Source organism: Mesoplodon mirus, assembly GCF_964341445.2.
Source record: "Mesoplodon mirus genome assembly, contig: SUPER_3_unloc_1, whole genome shotgun sequence".
In the NCBI taxonomy this organism is placed as follows: domain Eukaryota; kingdom Metazoa; phylum Chordata; class Mammalia; order Artiodactyla; family Ziphiidae; genus Mesoplodon; species Mesoplodon mirus.
In genome coordinates, this window is record NW_028295818.1 from 5,600,193 (window position 1) to 5,621,271 (window position 21,079).

Here is a 21,079-nt window from a genome sequence, read left to right on the forward strand (position 1 = left end):
GCTCATTAAATGATCTTTTTTTCCTAAAATAACTTTTGTCTCCTTGTTTTCAGCCCCTCTTCTTTCCTCTGCCCTTTACTACAACCAGAGCTCAGCAAAAGCTGACTGGCTTTGTGCAGACCTTACTTAGGGTTAGTCTTTTCTTCATTATTTTATTCATGGCTCCTCCATTTCATTGTTTGCCTTCTCGAAATGTGTTGAAATCTTTCTGTGGTGGATGACTTCCAAAATGTCTTGGCTTTGATTGGTTGATTAAGTTTGCTATTTCTACAGTATTGTTTAAATATGGTTTCAGGAGGAACAGAAAGTGAATATGTTTCCTTGTCTGCCATCTTGAGCTGAAAATCCCTGTGGATTTTAGCATCCAATGTTCCCATGGGAAAAAAACCCAACCTTGGCATTAATAGATGTGACACTCAAGATTTCAGCTTTTCGTGGGCAATCACTGAGGATTGGAATATGTGGTCATTTCTAAAGGGAAAATAATAACTACCTCATGGAGTAGATTTGAGGATTAAATTAGAGAATGAACATGAAAATGCTTTGTAAGGCTTAAAAGTCTATAAAAAGGTTTTTTGTTTTTATTTGATTTGTTGCTATTTCAACTTTACTCGACAGTTGCTTATGACCTTACTTATGTGATAAAATGGCCCCTGGTTTATTGTTTTGAAAGCCAGAATATATTTTTCAATAGCTCGATGGAAATGGCATCATTTGTGAAGGTTAAGGGTGAAGGGATAAATGTTTCTTGACACCTATCACTTTACAGTGTTTTCAGGAACTAATTGACACTTGTATTCCTCTTCCAAATTTTGTTGAGCACCTCCTACGAGCCACATGCTTTACATCAGGTGTTGGAAAGCATTTTCTGGATTTTAAATATCTTAGGCTTTGTGGGCCATATACAGCTTCTGTAGCTTCTCCTCTTTCTTCTTCAACAAGCTTTCTAAACGTGAGAACCATTATTAGCTCACAGTCCCACAGATCCAGGCTGAGAGCCTGATTTGATTTGTGGCCATGATTTGCCGATTCCTGCTCTGCGTCCTCACTGAGGAGGGGGACCATGTTTGAGTAATCACGTCTTTGAATCAACTCTTGGTCTTCTGGGGCTTGTCCTTACTCTCCTACACTCTCTAATCAACATGGCATCCAGAGAGATCCTGTTAAAACATAAGTCAGATCATGTCACTGAAATCTCTTCAATGGCTTCTTCACAGAAGAATCAAAGTCCTCAAAGTGCCTCCAGAGCCCTAGAAATGTGGACCTCTGTTTCGTGTCTGACTGTTTCCTTCTCCTCTCCACTTTGCTTGCTCTGTTTTCCACACACTGCCATCCTTTCTGCTCCTTGGGTACTCCAGCCTACTCTAGCCTCATTGACTTTCCATCGGACTGTTCCCTCTACCTGTACTATTCACTTCCCAGATATGCTCCTTGCTCCCTCTTAAATTTTATCTTCCCCAGAAAGTCCTCAGGGATCACTTAGTTTCAGCTAGCAGCCTCCTCCTAGCATCTAACCATCTCCATCTCCCTTCCCTGCTTGCTGTTTTTCTCCAGCACTTCCCTTACATATTCCCGCACTGTCGCGGCTCAGATTCAGCAAGTGATCATTGCCGCAGCATGGCCTCGGGGACCCTGGCTGCGGACACGATGTCCACACCTGCCTGGTGGCCCCTGCTCGCCTCACGGCCCCTCAGGTGCAGCATGCGCAGGACCCGCATTGCAGGCAGAAGACACAGGGCCACTGGCCCCAGCTAGGCAGGCCCCTCGATGCCGTGCTCATGTTGGCTCAGACCTCTTCACTCTCCGCACTGCGGTTCAAACCTGTGGGCAGCGCTGTGTGGGCGGGGATCGAAGACCTCCGCCCGCTCCTCAGTGTGTCAGCACGCAGCCCCGCCTCCCATGGGGACCCAGCCTGAGGAGCAGGGGCAGGAGATTCGAGACTAGGGTGGCGCGAAAGGTAGGAGGTGTGGAGAGTATGGGGTTTACAAAAAGTGTTTGCTGACTGATCCAAACAAAAGTGAGACATGGTTGTATCAACGCATTTAAAAAGTCATTAAACTGCCGCTAAGTGTCTGTGATCACCCCGCCTAGGAGAGAGCGTGCACTCCGTGAGGGACACATGAAAGGCTGAGTGAACGTCTACCTGTGGTCCGTTAGCTGGTGCACGGGTGTGTGAATTTTTGCGGAGAGCTCTTAATTTCTGTTGTCTCTGCTGACTTGACACGGTGGTTGGCAAACAGGGACGTGTTCAGTGTATTCAGGACATGATCATGGTTACTAATAATCACTTTGTTTTGCACTGACACCTCCACAGAGAATTTACTACTGAATGTCCACTTTACAGAAGAGAAACTGAGGCGTAGGAAGTGAAGTGACTGAGTAAGAGGAATGACTCAGACAATTGGTGTTAGTAAATTAACCCTGCAGGGGGCCGTTAGACTGTGGTGGCTCTAGTGATGCGGCCGCCTATGTAAAGCAAGGAAAATCTAAGCCTGTCAACGGCTCAGGGTGACGGACACCGCTGAGGACAGCCAGTCACAAACCACCAACTAGGCTTTAAAGCTATAGCAAATCAGTCATTTCCTTGCTTTGCTTCTGCTCTTTTAAAATAAACATCTCTGCAGCTCCTGTGGCTGGAGTGCTCCTCACCGCTTCCACTTTGGTGGTGCCTGAATTGAATCTAATTTTGCTCACATAAAGTCTTAAAATTTTAAATATGCCTCAGTTTGTCTTTTAGGGCTGGCCGTAGAAGTTGGATTTGTGTCCAGTTTCTAGAACTGTGGTTGTCCTCTGGTCAGGCCTTAGGCGTTCTGTGTACAACGTTCCTCTTCTACCACCACCTTCTGGATGCCTCCACCCTCTACCAGCTCCCGCGCATCAGATCCTCTAGATGCTCACATTATAACATCGCAGACACTCCTCTGTCTTCCAGCCAGCGTGTGAACTGAAACATTTCCATTCCTGTTGAAGAGTCTGGTGTGACCACTTTCCCAAACACAGCCACTCCCCAGCTGACCCTGGGTAACCACTCTTCTGAACTTGGTCTCCATCACTGACATGGACGTCTTTCTATTTATGCTACCTTTTTAAGTATTCATAAACCGCATATAGTATTCTATATTTTGTCTTCTTACTTGCTTTATTTAGTGTTATCTTTGCTAGGTTCATGCATGCTGACACGTAAAGATCTGTCTGGTTCACGTACTTTCCTCGCTATGTAGGATTCCCATGTACGGAAATACAATAATTCATATGTGCTTTTTCCTGTTGATGGATATTTAAATTGTTTCCAATTTTCAGTATGATTTCTTTTAAAAACATGTTTATATACTTTTTAAAGGTTACTTTACATTTACAGTTATTACAAAATATTGCCTATATTCCCTGTGTTGTACAATACATCCTTGAGCCTATTGTGGACCTAGTAGTTTACATCTCTCACTTCCCGACCCCTGTATTGCCCCCTCCTCCCCCTCTGTGCTGGCAACCATTAGTTTGTTCTCTATATCTGTAACTCTCCTTCTGTTTTGTTATATTTGCTAGATAGTTGTATTTTTTAGATTCCATATATAGGTGATATCCTACAGTATTTGTTTCTGTTTGACTTATTTCACTTACCACAATGCCCTCCAAGGCCATCTATGTTGCTGCAAATGGCAAAATTTTGTTCTTTTGTAAGGCTGAGTAGTATGCCATTGGTTATATGTACCACATCTTCTTTATCTATTCATCTCTTGATGACACTTAGGTTGCTTCCATATCTTGGTAATTGTACACAAGGATGCTGCGCACATTGGGGTGCATGTATCTTTTCCAGTACATGTTATTGAGATCACGTGTTTCTGGTTTATTCAGATTTATACCTAAGAGTGGAGTTGCGAGGTCATATAGTAGTTCTCTTTTTAGGTTTTGGAGAACCCTCCATACTGTTTTCCACAGTGGCTGCACCAGTTTACATCCCTACCAACAGTGTACCAGGGTTCCCTTTTCTCTCAAAATTGTAAATTTTCTTCCTAGTGGTAATTGAGATGATAGTTCAATAATAACATAAGATCAGGTGAAGTCTAAAGAAATTTTAGAAAACCTGGATAAAGTAAGAACACATGTGTTCTCTGGCATCTGAATGTTGGAGAGACACCAAGACATGTGGGCCAAGTTGTGGAGAGAAGGGAAACACAGACGCAAGCTTGACATTTGCTGCAGCTTTTCTCCTTGGGGCATTTGCTGATTCAAACGTTACAGCCTAGGAGCTGAAAAGCCAAAGAGTTCAAAAGACTCTAACCACAGAAGCCAAAGAGCAAGAGCCGATTTACATGGATAAAAAGCATTTTAACTATGCCAAAGCAGAAAATGAAAAGAAAGAACTTTGCATTGCATTTAATAAAAGTTTAGGGAGATCTTTGTGGTATATTAGTGAACTTACTGGCGGAAATTTAGCCATGTACATTGTGTTGGAGAGGCACCAAGAGTTCAAGAATTCTCACATTTTGAGTACACAATTACCTTACATGTAGGCCTGGTGGCAGCCATTTACATAACAATGATTTGGAGGATGTGGTGTTAGTCAGCTCTTGCTGTGATAATGCTTTGGAAGAAATCGCCCCAAAACTCAGTTACATAAACAAGAATTTATTTTCCTTGGACCTATGGGCTAGTAGCTGCAGTGGCTCTCTTTTAGACCTCTAGATGGCTGGTTTTGCTCCGTGTTTTGGGTCAGTTTGAGGTGTGTCACACACATCTTCCTCTGGAGCCCGAGTGTGAGGCCGCAGCTCCCAGGCCCTGCCTTCTCACAAAGTTCAGTGAAACATAAGAGGTGCATGCAAATAGCAACCATAAGCATGCTGAAGTGGCTATACTAATACCAGAAAATATAGACTTTAAAACAAACAAAAGAGTTACTAGATATGAAAAGGGACATTTTATGATAAAAAAGGGAAGATACCAAAATTTTTAACATATTTGCCCTGAATAAGATAAAACCAAAGTACATGAAGAAGAAAATACCAACACCCATGAAGAATTGAAGGAAGAAATAGATAATTGCACAATATTAGGTAGAGGCTTCAGTACTCCACGGTCAATAATGGATAGAACAATTAGGCAGAAGATCAACAACGATATAGAAGACTTGGACAAGACTGTGAATTAACAAGACCTACTAAATGTCTAGAGAATACTCAACCGAACAGTAAAATGCTCATCCTGCTCAACTACATGTGAAACGTTTCCCAGCATAGACGACATGCTAGGCTGTAAGAAAAGAGATTAAAAGCCACATACATTGCTGGTGGGAATGTAAAATGGCGCGGCCATTTTACAAAACAGCTTGAGAGTTCCTGCAAGTGTTAAACATCGAGTTACCCTATGACCCAGCAGTTCCATTACTAAACATATACCTAAGAGAAATGAAAACTTATGTCTGCACAAAAGCTTGTACGTGAATGTTCAGGGAAACATATTTCTAAAAACAAAAGGTGGAAATAATTCAAATGTCAATCTGATAAATGAAGAAACGAAATGTGGAATAGCCGTACAATAGAATAGCATTCAGCTCTAAAAAGGAATGAAATATTGATCCATGTTACAACATGAATGAACCATGAAAGCATTATGTAAAGTTAAAGCAGCCAATCACAAAAGATCACATATTGTATGGTGCCATTTATATGAAGTGCCCAGAATAGCCAATCTGTAGAGACAGGAAGTCGATTAGTGGTTGCTGAGAGGGTTGAGGAGAATGACAAAAGCTTGTTAATGTGTAATGGGTTTTTTGTGAGGGGACAAAAATCTACAATTGGACTGTCGTGATGGTTCCACAAGTCTTTTAGTGGTTACACTAAGAACCACTGAATTGTATACATAAAAGAGTTGAAATTATGGTAGGTAAATGACATCCCAATAAAGCTGTTAAAATTATGATAATTTTATAGTTATAAATTTGAAAATTCATCCAAAATTACACATTCTTAACAAATGCAACCTAACAAGACTAACCCAACAAAGAAAAAATATCTAAAACACCTGTATCTACTCAAAAAGTTGTTTGTATAGTTAAGTACCTTTACAGAAAATGATTTCCAGGGATAAATGGGTTTCCACGTAACTTCTTCCAAATATTTAGGGAAGAAGTATTGGTAATCTTACATAAAAATCTTCCAGGAAACAGAAAACTATATATTGCTCAAAGTATTTATAAGGCCAACATAAGCTTCAGATCAAAAGTAAAAAGAAGGGCTTCCCTGATGGTGCAGTGGTTAAGAATCCACCTCCCAATGCAGGGGCCACGGGTTCGAGCCCTTGTGGGGGAAGATCCCACATGCCGTGGAGCAGCTACGCCCACGTGCCACAACTGCTGAGCCTGCGCTCTGGAGCCTGCGGGCCACAACTGCTGAGCCCGTGTGCCGCAACTACTGAAGCCTGCATGCCTAGAACCCGTGCTCCACAACAAGACAGGCCACCGCAAGGAGAAGCCTACTCACCACAACAAAGAATAGCCCCCCGCTCACCACAACTACAGAAAGCTCGCGTGCAACAATGAAGACCCAATGCAGCCACAAATAAATAAATAAAAAATAAAGTATAGGATCTTAAAAACAAAACAAAACAAAATCTATAAAGAATATTACAAGAATAGAATCACAGGCCAGTTTCTCTTTTGAAAATGCATGCAAACTGTGTAAACAGAAGCACAAACTGTACCCATGGTATGTAAAACAATCATATATCAGAATCAAAGTAGCTTTATTTTGGTAATGCCAGGTTGCTTTAATGTTCAAACATGAAATCCATCCCAGGAATGAATTAGAGTGGGAAAAGAAGTCATTTTAAACGAAGCCTTGGGAATTCCCTGGTTTTCCAGTGGTTAGAACTTGGCGCTTTCACTGCTGGGGCCCTGGGGTCCAATCCCAGGTCAGGGAAATAAGATCCTCCAAGACATGAGGCAGGGCCCCGAAAAAAAAATAATGAAGTCTTAACCAGGAGAAGCACAAGATCGAATAAACATAACAGATAACACCTTATGAAAAGTAGGTGAAGATTATGGAATATTCTAAAATTTAAAACAAAAAGAAACTTTTAAAGATTCAAAAGGATGTGACTAATATTGTACATAGGCAAAAAATTAAATGAAATAAAATATACAAATGATGGGAGCCCCAGAATCCAGAAGCCCAAGTCCTGTCTCTGAAGATTCTCATTCAGTGGGTTCTGGATTTCCTCTGTGTGTCAAAACCTACCGGTGATTCTGATACGACTCACAGACACAATGTAAAGCTTCTGCTTTGCAGGAGAGAATACCAGATTATTCTGTTATTTTATAGTTACACTAACAGGTTGTACTATTGACGGATAAGTCTGATGTCAAAATGCACTCCCCACTAGGGATAAAAAAGGAACTAGTAGTCTCTACTGCTACTTGGTGGCAGCATGCATGTATTGCAAGAGCAATTATTGTAGGAATCCAAATTAGTGGAACATTTTAGAATTGGAAAACTACATACAGATCATCTAGTCAAGCTTCCAACTGTTATAGTTGTAAAAAGTAAGGCCCATATAAATGAAATGATTTATCTCCAAAGAGTGTTAGTGAAAGAGTATGAAATAAAATATATCTCTGAACTTTTAATTTAGTGCTGTTTTTATTAATCTCAAGTACTAGCTTAAACTTCAGTGTGACAGATTTGGGATTGAATTCTTGCTCAGATTGACTGATTGTGTGCCTTTTAGTAAGTTACTAAAACACGGTTTATTTTTTAACAGGTTTATTTATTTATTTATTTTTGGCTGCATAGGCTCTTCATTGCTGTGTGCGGGCTTTCTCTAGTTGCAGTGAGCGGGGGCTACTCTTTGTTGCAGTGCGCAGGCTTCTCATTGGGGTGGCTTCTCATTGTTGCTGAGCATGGAGTGTAGATGTGTGGGCTTCAGTAGTTTTGGATCACGGGCTCTAGAGCGCAGGCTCGGTAGTTGTGGTGCACGGTCTTAGTTGCTCCGTGGCATGTGCAGTCTCATTTGCAGGTTCTGGGGAGGATTAAATGAGCTCATATGATATCCATTTGACTGAGGCAGAGTAGGCTTGGGATGAATCTTTGCTTGGTTTTCATTAGCTGCGGAGAAGAGGATGACAGCTTGGTGCCTCTCCAAATTTCACATGGGTGTGCCTCCCTTGGGGATCTTGTTAAATGCAGGCTGGTATTCAGTAGTTCTGGGTGGGACCTGGATTCTGTCCTGCTAAGAAGCTCCTAGGTGACGGTGATGCTGAGGGCAAGGGTCCAGCTCCTGCATTTCTCCCTTTCCGGAAGAGCAGGACGTCTGCCCCCTGGGAGGAGAAAACATCCACAAAGTGACTACTAGGCCCTAGCAGCTTCCCTTACAGGCAAGGGACCTTTACCACTGCTCCCAACCATTGTGTCTGAGGCGCAGCAAGCCAAAACACTGAGATGCTGAGGTTTGCAGCAAAGAGGAGGTTTATTCACAGGGCAGCCATGCGAGGAAGTGACGTGAAAATAGGTCTCCAATCCTCCTTCCCGAAAGCAAGGGGCTTGGGGTATCTGTGGGATAAAGAATAAAGAAGCAGGGCAGTATGGGTCATGGGGAGCTTGAGGCAAGGTGATTGGACAAAGATGTGCTCCTCATTGTTCTGAGCTGGTGTAATAGGCTACAGGGCTCAGCACATTCTCAGGCTGGAGTGTTTGGCCCTCTGATGGCAGAAGGCCAAAAGGCACTTTCCCAGGTGGAAGATCGGTGGTCCTCTCCACTCTAAACCAGCTCCGCCTACCTAGGCACAGCTGATTCCAAGTTCCTGGACAATACCAGGGCAAACATCTTTTTGCTTATGCTACATGCTACTTGGAGGACGTGCAAGTGTTCAAGGTACCTTGATGAGTGAAGACAGGATTTCACTAATCATGACACATGGTTTCACTTCCAGGTGAGCAGAAGAGACCTGTAGGCTGAGTCTGGCTCCTGGCACCTGGAATTGGAGGCAGATGGTTTAAAAACGGGCTCCCCCACCCTCTGTGTGATCTGAGGTAGATAGACTATTGATCCTTTTCTCCAATTAAAATGTGTGACTGGAAACACACTTAGTGGCATGTCTGACACACAATAGTTATGCTACCGTAGGTCATTCTTGGAAACTGAAGCCGTGGTTTTGAGGGATCATCAAAACGAGTACAATGCTTGCCATGTTTCTCCTTGTTCATCCTGGTGACAAACCTGGTAGAGAGAGCTCCATCCTTTCCCACAGGACCACACCCCTAGTACTTAGAGTGAAGTGGTTATGTCTCACTTAAGGCACCTTTTCCTTTTCCTTCCTTCTTTTTTCTTCATTAATCTTCATCCAACTGGCCTTTCTAAATTTTACACAAAACAAAACCATTTCTCAATGGATTCAGATACTACCCCAAGTTAGTATTCCAACCAAGTTCTTGATCTTCCGGGTCTCATCATCAGAAATTTCTGAGCCTAAATCTTCTCTAGTTTCTAGGATCACTCATTGTCTCATTTCTCCCTTCTCCTTTGAGTTCAGAGTCTTGCCAATTTAGTCCCTTCCCTAACCACAACTTATAATAAGGTGACACAGCAAAGTGATGAAAGTCTAGACGGTCTGGTTTTACTCCTGGGTTTTTGCCACCTACTTACTGTGTGGCATTAGGCAAGCTATTCAACGTCTCTGGGCCTCAGTTTCCCCCCAAAAGTGAATATTACGAATATTACCTGCCGGGCTTCCATAGTGGTGCAGTGGTTGGGAGTCCGTCTGCTGATGCAAGGGGCACGGGTTCATGCCCCGGTCCGGGAGGATCCCACATGCCGTGGAGCGGTTGGGCCCGTGAGCCATGGCCGCTGAGCCCGCGCGTCCAGAGCCTGTGATCGGCAGCGGGAGAGGCCACGACAGTGAGAGGCTTGCGTACCACAAAAAAAAAGAACATTACCTGCCTATAGGGTTGCCATTATGAGGAATATGTGGGTTAATATTTGGTAAGAACTTAGAATAGTACTTGTTATAGTCTAAGCACTACAGTTGTGCTTTTTAATAATAATAAATGAAATTGCAAATGTATACCTTACTCAACTTTCTGTCATAACTTTGAAGTGTTGGTCTATCTGTTGGGTATTGTCAGCCTGTAAAGGATGTGAGGTGTCCGAAGCTTTGGTGTGAGACGTGATGCCTGCCGAAGCACCGATGCCCGTCAACGCCGTGACTGCCAAAGCCGTGAACGGGTGCTGGAGAAAGCAGGAGCAGAATGGAAGATGACGGCGTGGGAAGGAGGTGTGGTGTCCATAGGTTCGGGGTCTGAGGTGCTGCCTGCTGAAGCACCGATGCCCGCCAAAGCCGTAAATGGGGTGCTGGAGAAAACAGGAGCAGAACGGAAGATGACGGCGTGGGAAGGAGGCGTGGTGTCCATATGTTCGGGGTCAGACGTGCTGCCTGCTGAAGCACCGATGCCCGGCAAAGGCGTAAATGGGGTGCTGGGGAAAACAGGAGCAGAATGGTAGATGATGGCGTGGGAAGGAGGTGTGGTGTCCATGGGTTCCATATCAGAGCTGCTGCGTGCCTGATCTGAGAGCAGAGAGTGACAGTGGGAGAGCTTCTCACTCCTTTTATATCTGACGGCTCCGCCTGCCTCTGTGACATGTCCATTGTACGTGTCACAGAGAAAGGGCGGGCGGGGCAGGGGGTGAGTCAGGGGACACATGCGAGCCCAGCTGGTGGAGAAACCCCAGCCCAAAGGCAAAAGGCCGGGCCCCTTCTGGACTTTCTAGTGGCTGGGTCTTCTCGCTGTGGGTGGCAGGTGTTTGGCACGGGATGGGCCACCATGCAGAGACTGTTGGGGACTGTGGAGGCCTTCTCCTTCAGAGCTCACCCTGCCTGGGCACCGGCTCTGCAGGCCCCTCAGCTGCGCGTATGTATCGGCCCGCCCTTCCCCACTACGGGGCCCAGAGGCCAGAGGCTGCTCAGAGCTGAGGGCAGGAGGCACCCAGAGCTTGCCAGGGTGTGGGCCACCTCCTCCGGGGACCTCCCCAGCTTCTCTGCGAGGCCTGGAGACAGGATCGCCTTCTCCAGGGCTGCTCAGCTGCCAGCATCACCGTGAGCCAGGTGGCGAAGGTTTCTGAGCAGGAGATGCAGAGCCCTGATCCGACTGCATGCTGCACCCCACGATGTCCCTTCCTGGCAGGTAGGTTCTTTCTTCACTTCTTTTTTGAAATTTGGTCAGACAACATTTAAACCTTGCACTGTTCTTCAGGGTATACAGATGGTAGTGGCTTAGCCGGGATTCGAAGCAAGCCTGTGTGATTGCAGAGCTCGTGTTCTGGACTGTGGTGCCCCCTTATCATATATGCTTCATGTGTTCCTTGTTTTTCATTTTTTCTTGTAGTCCTTATGGTACTTAGCCCTAAGTGCCATACCTGTAACGAACAGCTACACTGCCCTGTGGGAGGTCTTCTTCTGTTCAACACATGAATTGGTCATCCACCGCACTGTGTTCTAATCTCAGAAGATACAGGTCAGGGACCACCAGTTGTCAGCTGGTGCTACCATTGGTGCTGCCATTCCACATGTCTAACTGAGGCTTGAAGGCCGGATTTTCCCTTTGTCTAGTTTGAAGGATCCAGATATGTAAAGATTATAGTCTAGATAAATCATGGGCTATCCTGAAAGGAATTCACCAGTGAATTGTTCCGTATGGATTAGAAGCCAGTTTCTCTGGCCTTCCTGGAGTATATCCAGCAAGGCGTCTCATTCATGTCTAGAAAGCCAATATATCCTTTATTGCAACTTCAGCGTGGAGCGATGTATTGGTTTAAAGTACGATCAACACAATTTGGTCATTGTGAGTAGGCCAGCTGGGTCCACTCTTTATTACACATATGTAACTCGAGAGATTCTTATGCCCAAGAGAGGAGACGTACTCTTGGGTGTCTAGGACGAGGGAAACATGTGTTGTTATTCAGGAGCTGGAAGCTGATGGTCTACACATCACTTGACCTTGTTTAAAACTTGTGTCTTTGGCTTGCTTCATTGGAGTGTTTTCTCTCTCCTGGGGCTGACATTGTGTGTTATGTATCACACAGGTGACATGTAGAAGTTTCAGAACCCAGAATCGTATAGATCAGTCAAAATGTATTTCTATAGTTTTGTTCAAAGTGTATGGAAAATAACACTGGGCATAATTCATATATTCCAGAATTCGTTGGACCCTCTGCTCATGAGATTCTTTTTATGGTATGTCACAGCAAATTTGGACTTCCATCCCCAATAAACTTTGGGGTTGGAGGACACAAAAAGCTTTTGCTCACACCTAAATTATGTCTGAAAGAAAAGGGTAAATATTATAAGCCCTTTCTAACCTCTCCAAGAGCAGAAATGATTTACAGCTGTGGCATTGAACCCTAATTCCTCGATCTCATTTGAGGAGAGTTCAGTAAGAAACAATGTCTTGATTTTTGTTTGTTTGGTTTCTTCCCTGTTTTCTCATCTTGCTTACCAACAATCCATTGTAATTCCTGAGTTAGTATGGCAGCAGGCTGAGTGTTCCCTGGAGCTCATTAAATGATCTTTTTTTCCTAAAATAACTTTTGTCTCCTTGTTTTCAGCCCCTCTTCTTTCCTCTGCCCTTTACTACAACCAGAGCTCAGCAAAAGCTGACTGGCTTTGTGCAGACCTTACTTAGGGTTAGTCTTTTCTTCATTATTTTATTCATGGCTCCTCCATTTCATTGTTTGCCTTCTCGAAATGTGTTGAAATCTTTCTGTGGTGGATGACTTCCAAAATGTCTTGGCTTTGATTGGTTGATTAAGTTTGGTATTTCTACAGTATTGTTTAAATATGGTTTCAGGAGGAACAGAAAGTGAATATGTTTCCTTGTCTGCCATCTTGAGCTGAAAATCCCTGTGGATTTTAGCATCCAATGTTCCCATGGGAAAAAACCCAACCTTGGCATTAATAGATGTGACACTCAAGATTTCAGCTTTTCGTGGGCAATCACTGAGGATTGGAATATGTGGTCATTTCTAAAGGGAAAATAATAACTACCTCATGGAGTAGATTTGAGGATTAAATTAGAGAATGAACATGAAAATGCTTTGTAAGGCTTAAAAGTCTATAAAAATATTTTTTGTTATTATTTGATTTGTTGCTATTTCAACTTTACTCGACAGTTGCTTATGACCTTACTTATGTGATAAAATGGCACCTGGTTTATTGTTTTGAAAGCCAGAATATATTTTTCAATAGCTCGATGGAAATGGCATCATTTGTGAAGGTTAAGGGTGAAGGGATAAATGTTTCTTGACACCTATCACTTTACAGTGTTTTCAGGAACTAATTGACACTTGTATTCCTCTTCCAAATTTTGTTGAGCACCTCCTACGAGCCACATGCTTTACATCAGGTGTTGGAAAGCATTTTCTGGATTTTAAATATCTTAGGCTTTGTGGGCCATATACAGCTTCTGTAGCTTCTCCTCTTTCTTCTTCAACAAGCTTTCTAAACGTGAGAACCATTATTAGCTCACAGTCCCACAGATCCAGGCTGAGAGCCTGATTTGATTTGTGGCCATGATTTGCCGATTCCTGCTCTGCGTCCTCACTGAGGAGGGGGACCATGTTTGAGTAATCACTTCTTTGTATCAACTCTTGGTCTTCTGAGGCTTGTCCTTACTCTCCTACACTCTCTAATCAACATGGCACCCAGAGAGATCCTCTTAAAACATGTAAGATCATGTCACTGAAATCTCTTCAATGGCTTCTTCACAGAAGAAGCAAAGTCCTCAAAGTGCCTCCATAGCCCTAGAAATGTGGAAGTCTGTTTCGTGTCTGACTCTTTCCTTCTCCAATCAGTTTGCTTGCTCTGATTTCCACACACTGACATCCTTTCTCCTCCTTGGGTACTCCATGTCTACTATAGCCTCATTGACTTTCCATCTGACTGATCCCTCTACTTGTACTTTTCACTTCACAGATATGCTCCTTGCTTCCTCTTAAATTTTATTTTCCCCAGAAAGCCCTCAGGGATCACTTAGCTTCAGCTTGCAGCCTCCTCCAAGCAGCAAACAACCTCCATTTCCCTTCCCTACTTGGTGTTTTTCTCCAGCACTTCCCTGATATATTCCCGCACTGTTGCGGCTCTGCTTCACCAAGTGATCATTGCCGCAGCATTGCCTCGGGGACGCTGGCTGCGGACACAATGTGCACACCTCCCTGGGGGACCTCGCTCACCTCCCGTCTCCTAAGGTGCAGCATGCGCAGGACCCGCTTCGCAGGCAGAAGCCACAGGGCCACTGGCCCCATGGAGGCAGGCCCCTCGATGCCGCGCTTACGTTGGCTCAGATATCTTTTCTCTCCATGCTGAAGTTCAAGCCCTCGGGTGGCACAGTCGGGGCAGTGCTCGAAGTCGTATGCCCTGTCCGCTGTGTGTCAGCATGCAGCCTCGACTCCCATGGGGACCCAGCCTGAGGAGCAGGGGTGGGAGCTTCGAGACTAGGGTGGCTGGTAAGGTAGGAAGTGTGGAGAGTTTGGGGTTTACAAAAAGTGTTTGCTGACTGATCGAAACAAAAGTGAGACATGGTTGTATCAACGCATTTAAAAAGTCATTAAACTGCCGCTAAGTGTCTGTGCTCGCCCCGTCCAGGAGAGAGCGTGCACTCCGTGCGGGACACATGAAAGTCTGAGTGAACGTCTTCCCGTGATCTTTTATCTGGTGCACGGGTGTGTGAATTTTTGCAGAGAGCTCTTAATTTCTGTTCTCTGCTGATTTGACATGGTTGTTACCAACGTTGACATGTTCAGTGTATTCAGGACATGATCGTGGTTACTAATAATAAATTTGTTTTGTAATGACACCTCCACAGACGGTGAAAATGCCCATGGTGGCAGTTCTCATAGTGACAGTTCTTGTGACAGTGCTCATGGTGGCAGTGCTCGTGGTGACAGTACTCTTGGTGAGAGTGCTCATGGTGGCAGTGCCCATGGTGAGACTACCGATGGTGACACTACCCATGGTGACAGTGCACATGGTCATGGTGCATCTGGTGGCAGTGCAAAATAGTGAGAGTGCCCATGGTGATATTGCTCATGGTGATAGTGCCCATGGTGAGAGTGCCCATGGTTACAGTGCTCTTGGTGACAGTGCCTATGTTGACAGTGCACCTGGTGACAGTGCACACTGTGAGAGTGCCCATGGTGTCCGTGCCCATGGTGACAGTTCTTATCATGAGAGTGTTCACGGTAGCAGTGTTCAGGGTAATAGTGATCACGGCGGTAGTGCCCACAATGAGAGTGCCAATTGTGTGAATACTGACTGTGACAGTGCCCATGGAGACTTTTCTCTCTGTGACAGTGCCCTTGAGGACAGTTAGCTTGGTGAGATTTCTCACGGTGATAGTGCCCATTGTTTCAGTGCTCACAGTGACAAGATCCATAGCGCCAATGCCCATTATGGCATTGCTCATGGTGATAGTGCTCACGGTGACAGTGCCCATGGTGACAGTGGAATGGTGAGAGTGCTCACTGTGGTAGTGCTCACAGTAATAGTGCTCATGGTGACAGTGTCAATGGTGATAGTGCCCATGGTGAGACTCCGCACGTTGATAGTGCCCATGGTGGCAGTTCCCATTGTGAAAGTGCTCATGATGACATTGCCCATGCTGGTAGTTCCCATGGTGACAGTGCTCATGTTGATAGTGACCACCGTAATAGTGCACATGTTGGCCGTGCCCTTGGTGACAGTACCCATGATGACAGAACGCATGGTGACAGTTCTCACAATGAGAGTGTCCATGGTGACATTGCACATGGGAGCAGTGTAAAATGGTGTCAGTGCCCATGTTGACACTTCTCATGTTGAGAGTGCACAGGGTGACAACCCATGCAGACATTACTCACGGTGACAGTTCTCATGTTTGCAGTACCCATGGTGACACTGCTCACAGTGATAGTGCCCATAGTGGCAGTGCCCATGGTGACAGTGCCCATGGTGACATTGCCCATGATGACAGTGCCCATGTTGACAGTGTCCATGGCGTGATTCTCTATGGCGACAGTTCTCAAGGTAACAGTTCCCATGGTGACAGTGACAACGGTGAGAGTGCTCACAGTGATGGTGCCCATGGTGACAGGGCTCATGGTGCCAGTCCGCATTGTGTCAGTAACCATGGCGACAGTGGTCATGGTGAAAGTGACCACAGTGTGAGTGCTCACGGTGATAGTGCTCAGGGTAATAGTGCTCATGCTGAAAGTGCAAATGGTGACAATACACATGGTGACAGTACTCATGTTGAAAATACCCATGGTGGCAGTTCTCATAGCGAGAGTTCTCATGGTGACAGTGCTCATAATAGCAGTACCCAAGGTGGCAGTCCTCGTGGTGACAGTGCTAATGGTGACAGTGCTCTTGGTGGCAGTTCCCATGGGGAAAGGACTGATGGTGACACTGCACATTGTAACAGTGCCCATGGTAACCGTGCTCACGGTGATAGTGCACATCGTGACAGTGCCCATGGTGGTTGTTCACATGGTGACAGTGCTAAGTAGTGACAGTGCATATGCTGACAGTGCTCATGGTGATAGTGCCCATGGTGACAGTGCACACGGTGATAATGGGCATTGTTACAGACTTCATGGTGACAGAGCACATGGTGGCAGTGGCCATGGAGACAGTGCCCACAATGACAGTGCCCATTGTGACAGTGCCAACTGTGACAGTTCCCATGGTGACACTTCTCACAGTGACAGTGCCCATGGGGACAGTTAGCATGGTGAGATTTCTCATGGTGGTAGTGCCCGTTGTGACAGTGCTCACAGTGACAATGCCCATGGTGCCAGTGCCCATAGGGACATTCTGCACGGTCACAATTTTCACGGTGAAAGTGACCCATGCTCCATGACAATTCTGATCACAATGTTGCATGCTATTGTCATCACAATTCTTCATGCAATTGTCATTGCAGTGTTCCATGAGCCCTGTCATAGCAAGCTCCATACGCTTGTCATCACAATGCTTAATGACATTGTCATCAAAATTCTCAATGGCACTTGTCATCACAAAGCTCCATGACACATGTCATCAGAATGCTCCATGGCCTTCTCATCACAATGCTCCATGCCCTTGTCATCACAATGCTCAAGTCCCCTGTAATCACAATGCTCCATGCCCCTTTTTTACAGAATGCTCCATGAGAATTGTCACCACAAGGCTCCATGGACTAATCATCACAATACTCCAGGACATTGTCATCACAATGCTCCATTCACTTGTCATCACAATGCTCCATGAACACTGTCATCACAATACTCCATGAATATATTCAGCTGAATGTTCCATGAAATTCTCATCACATTGCTCCATGATCCCTGTCACCACGATGCTCCATGACCACTGTCATCACAAGGCTCCATGACCCCTGACATAAAAATGTTCCATAACCCCTGTCATCACAATACTCCAAGCCCTTGTCATCACAATGCTCCATTACCTTTGTCATCACAATCCTCCATGACACTTGGCATCACAGAGCTCCATGTCATTGTCATCACAATGGACCATGACATATGTCATCACAATACTCCCTGACACCTGTCTTCACAATAATCCATGACATATGTCATCACAATACTCCCTGACACCTGTCTTCACAATACTCCATGACTTTGTCATCACAATGCTCCATGCCCTTGTCATCTCAATGTTCCATGCCCACTCTCATCACAATAATCCATGAAACTTGTCAGACCAATGCTCCATGCCCTTGTCATTACAGTGCTCCATTACCCCAGTCATAACAATGCTCCATGACCCCTGCCATCACGATGTTCTACGGCCTTGTCATCACAAGTCTCCATAAACCCTGTCATCACAATGCACCATGCCCATCATCATAATGCTTCATGCTATTGTCATCACAATGAAATCAAAATGCTCCATGACGTCTGTCATCACAATGCTCCAAATCCTTGTGATCACAATGTTCCATAACACTTGTCATAACAACGCCCCATGACGCTCGTCATCACAATTATCCATGGACTTCTCATCACAATGCTCCATGAACTTTGTCATCACAATGCTCAATACACTTGTCATCACAATGCTCCCTGACACTTGTCGTCAGTATGCTCCTTGAACCCTGTCATGACAAGGCTCCATGCCTTTTTCATCACAATGATCCATGCCCTATTCATCACAATGCTCCAAGACCCCTGTCATCACAATGCTCCATGCTCTTGTCATCAGAAAGCTCCATGACGCATGTCATCAGAATGCTCCATGGCCTTCTCATCACAATGCTCCATGCCCTTGTTATCACAATGCTCCAAGACCCCCGTAATCACAATGATCCATCCTCCTTTTCATCAGAATGCTCCATGAAACTTGTCATCACAAGGCTCCATGGTCTTCTCATCAAAATGCTCCAGGACCTTGTCATCACAATGCTCCATTCCCTAGTCATCACAAAGCTCCATGAAAAATTTCAGCCCAATGCTCCATGACCTTCTCATCACAATGCTCCATCAACCCTGTCATCACAATGCTCCATGACCACTTTCATCACAACACTCCATGACCCCTGACAACACAATGATCCGGGACTCTTGTCATCAAAATGCTCCATGGCACTTGTCCTCACAATGCTCCATGCCTTTGTCAGCAAAATGCTACATGACCTTGTCATAACAATGCTCCATGCGCTTGTCATAAAAATACTCCATTACCATTTTCATCACAATCCTCTATGAAACTTGGGATCACATTGCTTCATGCCCTTGTCATCACAATGCTCCATGCTTCTTGAAATCAAAATGATCCATGACCTCTGTCATCACAATGACCCAAACCCTTGTGATCACAGTGTTCCATAACAATTGTCATCACAACGCTCCATGATGCCTGTCATCACAATAATGCATGCCCTTGTCGTCACAATGCTCCATGACCTGTGTCATCAAAATGCTCAATACACTTGTCATCACAATGCTCCCAGACACTTGTCGTCAGAATGCTCCTTGAACTCTGTCATTAAAAGGCTCCATGCATTTTTCATCACAATGATCCATGCCCTTTTCATCACAATGCTCCATTCCATTGTCATCACAGTACTCCACAAGCTTGTCATCAGAATGCTCCATGAGCCTTGTCATCACAATGCTCCATGCCTTTGTCATCACAGTGCTCCATGATGCATGTCACCAAAATGCTCCATGGCCTTCTCATCACAATGCTCCATGCCCTTGTTATCACAATGCCCCAAGACCCCTGTAATCACAATGCTCCATGCCCCTTTTCAACAGAATGCTCCATGAGACTTGTCATCAGAAGGCTCCATGGTCTTCTCATCACAATGATCCAAGACCTTGTCATCACAATGCTCCTTTCCCTTGTCATCACAATGCTCCATGACCCCTGTCATCACAATACTCCATGAATATTTTCAGCCCTATGCTCCATGACCTTCTCATCACAATGCTCCATGATCCCTGTTATCGCAATGCTCCATGACCACTGTCATCACAATGCTCCATGACCCCTGACAAAACAATGATCCGGGACTCTTGTCATCAAAATGCTCCATGACACATGTCATCAAAATGCTCCATGGCCCTTTTCATCAAAATGCTCCATGACCCCTGACATCACAATGTTCGATAACCCTTGTCATCACAATGCTCCAAGTCCTTGTCATCACAGTGCTCCATTACCTTTGTCATCAAAATCCTCCATGACACTTGGCATCACAATGCTCCATGCCACTGTCTTCAAAATGGACCATGACATGTGTCATCACAATGCTCCATGACACCTGTTTCCATAATACTCCATTACCTTGTCATCACAATGCTCCATGACCACTGTCATCACAATGCTCCGTGACTCCAGTCATGACAATGCTTCATGACATTTGTCATCACAATGTTCCACGCCCTTGTCATCACAATGCTCCATTACCCCTGTCATAACAATGTACCATGACCCCTGCCATCACAATGTTCCACGGCCTTGTCATCACAAGGCTGCATGACCATTGTCATCACAATGCTCCAAGACCCCTGTAATCACAATGCTACATGCACTTAACATCACAATGCTCCATGTCCCCTGACATCACAATGTTCCACAACCACTGTCATCAAAATGCTCCATGACACATTTCATCACAATGCTCCATGACCCCTGACATCACAATGTTCCATAACCACTGTCATCAAATTTCTCCATGACCCTGTCATCACAATGTGCCCTGACCTTCTCATCACAATACACCATGCCTTTGTCATCAAAATGCTCCATGACATTTGTCATCACAAAGCTACATGACCCTTGGCATCACAATGCTCCATAACATTGTCATCACAATGCTCCATGAACCCTCTCATCACATTGCTCAAAGCCCTTGTCTTCAGAAAGCTCCATGACCTTTTTCATCACAATGTTCGAGGCCCTTCTCATCACAATGTTCCCGGCCCTTGTCACTACAATCCTCCATGACCCATGTATCACAGTGTTCCGTGCCCTTGTCATCACAATGCTCCATGCCCACTCTCATCACAATAATCCATGAAATGTTTCAGAGCAATGCTCCATGCCCTTGTCATCACAATGCTCCATTAACCCTGTCATAACAATGCTCCATGACCCCTGCCATCACAATGTTCCACGGCCTTGTCATCACAAGGCTCCATGACACTTGTCATCACAGTGCTCCAAGACCCCTGTAATCACAATGCTCCATGCCCTTGTCATCACAAAGCCCCATGACGCATGTCATCAGAATGCTCCATGGCCTTCTCATCACAATGTTCCATGCCCTTTTCATCACAATGCTCCAAGACCCCTGTAATCACAATGCTCCATGCCCTTGTCATCACAAAGCTCCATGACGCATGTCATCAGAATGCTCCATGGCCTTCTCATCACAATGCTCCTTGCCCTTGTCATCACAATGCTCCAAGACCCCTGTAATCACAATGCTCCATGCCCCTTTTCATCAGAATGCTCCATGAGACTTGTCATCACAATGATCCATGCCCTTGTCATCACAATGCTCCATGACCCCTATCATCACAATACTCCATGAACATTTTCAGC